The sequence below is a fragment of the Mus pahari genome, chromosome 4 (assembly GCF_900095145.1).
Source record: "Mus pahari chromosome 4, PAHARI_EIJ_v1.1, whole genome shotgun sequence".
Lineage (NCBI taxonomy): Eukaryota > Metazoa > Chordata > Mammalia > Rodentia > Muridae > Mus > Mus pahari.
Window position 1 is genome coordinate 61,247,374 of NC_034593.1, and position 4,613 is coordinate 61,251,986.

General features: G+C 44.6%; 1 long non-coding RNA gene across 1 annotated transcript in view; it reads left to right on the forward strand.

Annotated features, from left to right (window-relative positions):
- Nucleotides 1-2,929, forward strand: part of LOC110319724 — a 26,604-nt gene extending 23,675 nt beyond the window's left edge. Inside the window, exon 3 of the long non-coding RNA XR_002380417.1 lies at nucleotides 2,561-2,929. This is a non-coding gene — a long non-coding RNA (uncharacterized LOC110319724). The remainder of the gene's footprint in view (nucleotides 1-2,560) is intronic.
- Nucleotides 2,930-4,613: the final 1,684 nt, after the last annotated feature.

A 4,613-nucleotide genomic window follows, 5' to 3' on the forward strand; every position in this document is an offset into this window, starting at 1 on the left:
AGGTGATCTCTGTGAGTTTGATGTCACCTTGGTCAACATAGTGAGTCCCAGGTCAGTCAAGGCTACATAGTGAGGATTTGTCTAAAAAGAAAAGAAGAAAAACTGGAAAGTTTTGTTTTTTTTTTTCTCTCAGCCAGACTGTCTGAAAAATAATAACTAAATTAATCATTATATGAGTTGGGCATGATGGTGCAGACTTACAATCCCAACACTGAGGACATGGAGGAATGAAGGTCATAGGGAAGCTGCAAAGTAAGACCCTGCATCAAAAATGAATGAATGATAGCATTTGAAATGTAAATGAAGAAAATACCTAATAAAAATTGGAAAAAGAAAAAAATGAATGAATGAATGAATGAATACATACATACATACATACAGACAGACATACAGACAGACAGACAATAAAATGGTCCTGATACAGAGAGTTTGGGCACTTCTGGGACATCTTTATTTAACTTTCAATTCTAACCTAATGTCTTCCTGTGAGGTTAACTCCATGGGCTTTACCTCCTTGTCTTCTTAAGCTTGGGTAACCTCTTTCATCTGAGAGTGTGGGAACAGGCAACCTGCTCTACTTGTTTACAACAGAGAAAAGAGGATGTACTTGTTCACATGTGTGTGATTGTGTAAACTAAGATTCGAACTTCTGCCTTGATAAAAGATGCTAAGTTTAGAGAAACAACTTATGTTGCTGTGTGCTGTCCTGTGGAGAGAGTCATGTGACCGGAAGCCGAGGGTCACAGTTTGTCATCCCAAAGATGACTGAATGATGCTGCCAGCCACAGGAGCTGCCTGCCCCTGTCTCCACAGTGCTGAGATTAAAGGCTTGCTTATGTATGTATATATGAATGTATGTATGTATGTATGTATGTATGTATGTATGTATGTATGTATTTTTAATACAGTGACCTTCAGTTTAAACCAACCATGCTTCAGATGCTCAGTAAATATATGTGGCTGGTAAGTTAACATATCAGACAGTTGTATGCATGTATGAGCATGTTAAAGAAGACATACAGCCATCTACACAGCAGTTTACTGGAGGTGGCTTGAGCTTCCTATTTCAAAAAAATATTTTATTTATTTATTTATTTATTTATTTAATCTCTCTCTCTCTCTCTCTCTCTCTCTCTCTCTCTCTCTCTCTCTCTNTGTGTGTGTGTGTGTGTGTATGTGTGTGCACATACTTATAGTAGGGTTGGATCCCGTGGTTGTAAGCCAGACCTGGGTGCTGTGAACCTATCTCTGGGGGCTCTAGAAAAGCCACAGGGACTCTTTGTGAGCCATCTCTGTATTCTCTAGCTCAAGTTTTCTAGACTTAAAGCAGATGCCAGTAGCAAGAGAGGTGACTCAGTGGTTGAGGGCTCTTCCTGCTTTTGTCAGAGAACCCAAGTCATAGTAGCCAAGTTATGGTTCCCAGCAGCCATCACCATTTGTAACTTCTTTCAGCTCTCTCATAACCATTTGTAACTTCAATTCCACTTAGGTTCAAAGCCCCTGGCTTAAAAGGACACCTGTGTTCATGTGCACATGCCCATATGCAAACACACACCTACACATATTTAACAATAGTAAAATACATCACCATCACCCTTATTTTTTGAGATAGGGTCCATCTGTGTGGTCCTGGTTGTCCAAGAACTCAGTATGTAGACCTGGCTGGCTTTGACCTTACAGGGTTGCTCCTACCTCTTGTCTCTTGAGTGCCGGGACTAAAGGGGTATGCTGCCAGGCCCATGTAAAAAATACCTTTTTCCTAAAAAAAAAAAAAATGCAAAATCAGGCATGTTGGCGTTGTGCATGCCAGCACTCAGGAAGCAGAGTCAGGAGGATCACTGTGCGTTTAAGGCCAGACTGTCCTGTGTCATACGGTCAGTGGACAACCAGTCTAGACAAACGGGTGAGTTTGCATTTCAGTGAGAAACCTTGCAGCAAAAAATAAGACAGAGAGTGGATGAGGGCGCGTCACCGTTTCTCTTCTGCTTGTGCTATTGTTTTGGAGAAATCACATCTACCGGACACACACGCCATGCTCACATAGGTACAGAATGCTCGGCCAATATCCCATTTTGGTGGAACTTTTTGGAGAGATTTGTAAGGCAGACGAGGGTCCTCCACTTGACTGTGAGGCGAGACCTACTAGGCTGTGCCTCACTGCTAACGATTTTCGTCACAGCCTGCTACAGGTGCTCTTGTTCGGGACAGGTTCTCTTAACGGTGCTCATTAATACTGTTTAATGAGCCAAGTGGAAAATTCTTACACTGATTCAATAAAGTATTCCTTTCAGAAAAGTCCGTTTTAAAGGCCTGTGAGGGGAAACGAGAGGCCTTGACCCGGGCTTTTGTAAGCCACTTCCTCAGACGGAGACTGCGCAGCCAGTCACAGGGCCCTCAGTGTTTCCCAGTGCTGTGCAGATTCGCAGCCTCACTTCCTTCTTGACAGAAAAGACCCAGGCTGCCGCTGACGTCCTCATTTAGTGGGAAGCTTGGGAGTGTCTGTTTTATGTTCTGAGTATGTTTTCAATATCTGTAACTTTAAAACTAATCTTTTCAAAAGGCCCATAGAACCAGGCAAGGCACTCAGAGGCAGCACTCAGACTACGAACATCCATGTGGTGACAAGGGCCGCGAACGTCAATACAGACCCCGGATACAGCAGAACCTCAGCCCCAGAGGTGGCCCTCAGTGACAGTTCTAACCCAGAGACATCACCATGGCCTCAGGTGGCAATGCAGGCCACTCACCTGGTCCTGCTGTGTAGCATCTACAGTCGCGACTCTCGCCACAGTGCACTCACAGCTCTGCTAGTCTAGCGTTCCCACCTCTCCATCACACATTTATTCTTTGGAGATGAGGCTGCCACGCGAGCTGTGAAGGTGGAGGCCTCAAAAACTAATTTTAAGGGTAAAAATGTCATACAAATTGTTCTCTGACCTCTATCTCTCACTAATAAGTTTTCTTCTCCAACCTTAGCATTAATTACCTATGTTTTTTTTTGTTTGGTTGATTTGTGTGTGTGTGTGGGGGGGATTTTAAGACAGAACCTTCTGTAGTCCAAGTTGTCCCTGAACTCGATGTGTAGCTAAGGATAACCACGAATTCCTGAGCTTCTGTCTCTACCAGATAAAAACTGGTAGAGACCCTCAAGCATGGGTTAAGCTTTGTTATTTTATTTTAAATGTGTTTGTTTGTTTTATGTTTTGGGCCAGTCTCACTGAGTAATCCTGGCTGGCCTAGCATCACTCAGCAGACCAAGCTGGCCTATAAAGAGTGCTCAGTAACCATGTGTAGACCACATACGCAGCTAGCACCAGGGACCATTCTGAGTGCCGCCAGTTCACATCTTAGGACACCTGGCTGGCCTCTGCTCACCTGGGAACACTAATGTTTGTCCATTCCTTTCTGTTCCCACAGTCATAACTTATTTTGGGCTCTCCTTACTTCTCATTCATTACTTTGCATCAGCCTGTCTTAGGTTTCTATTGCTGTCATAAGAACATCAGAGCTGACCACAATTCGAGGAGGAAAAGGTTTATTTCAGATTATAGTTCCACATTACAATCCATCACTGGAGGAAGAAGTCGGGTCCCACTCAGCCTGCTTTTGTACTCTACCCTAGTCGGGTAGCACTATCCACATCAGTCACCGAGCAAGAAAACGTACCATGGGCTTGCCCACCAGCCAATCTGGTGAGAGGATTTCCCCAATTGACGTCTCTTCTTCCCAGACTCTAGCTCGCGTTGGGATAACATAATACTGGCCAGCACCGCCCCTCCTCTTGCCCATCTCTTCAGGTTCTTATCTTGACCACGTACCCTGCACGTTGCCGTAAGAATACCTCCTGTGATTTAGCTATCAGGGCTGTGTGGGGTCGAGTGCTTTCACTGATCATATCTAGTCTGAACTGGTGAACGTGGATACAACAGGACTTGAGTGACTTGTCCAAAGCAGTTCTGCTGATGGGTACAAGGAAAGATTCAAATTTAGGTCCGCTTAACCTCAAAGCCTGTGACCTTTTACACCACCACCACCCCGCTGTGTGAAACGTGACGTGTCCATAAACATTCAGTGGCTCTTCAGTGCGTGACTCAGGGCGATCTCCGAGGCAGTGCGACCCATCCATTGCTTTGCCACACTGTGTCACTAAGCATTTTTGTGTACTCTGTATTATTATTATTACTGTTATTATTATTTTGAAGACAGTATCGCACTATGAAGCCCTGACTAGCCTGGAACTCAGTCTGTAGATAAACCAGCTTCAAACTCACAGAGATCCACCTTCTGCCTCCCGAGGGCTGGTCACACACCACCCTGGGTTCTTATCACAAGCTTACGTGGCTGTCTCCACACTTTCAGAGGTGGAACTCTTAGTCTCCCTCAATTCGTATGTTGAAATCTTAATCCTCTAGAGGAGAGTATAGGAGAGGGAACATTTGAAAAGTGAGAACAGAGCTCTCATTATTGGTGTTAGTGTCTCTCCCTCTGTCTCTGTCTCTCTGTCTGTCTCTCTCTCTCTTTCTGTCTCTGGGTTTATGAGACATGCTCTCTCTATGTAACTCCTGTCCTGGAACTCCCAGAGACCCACCTGCCTCTGCCTCATGAGTTCAGGA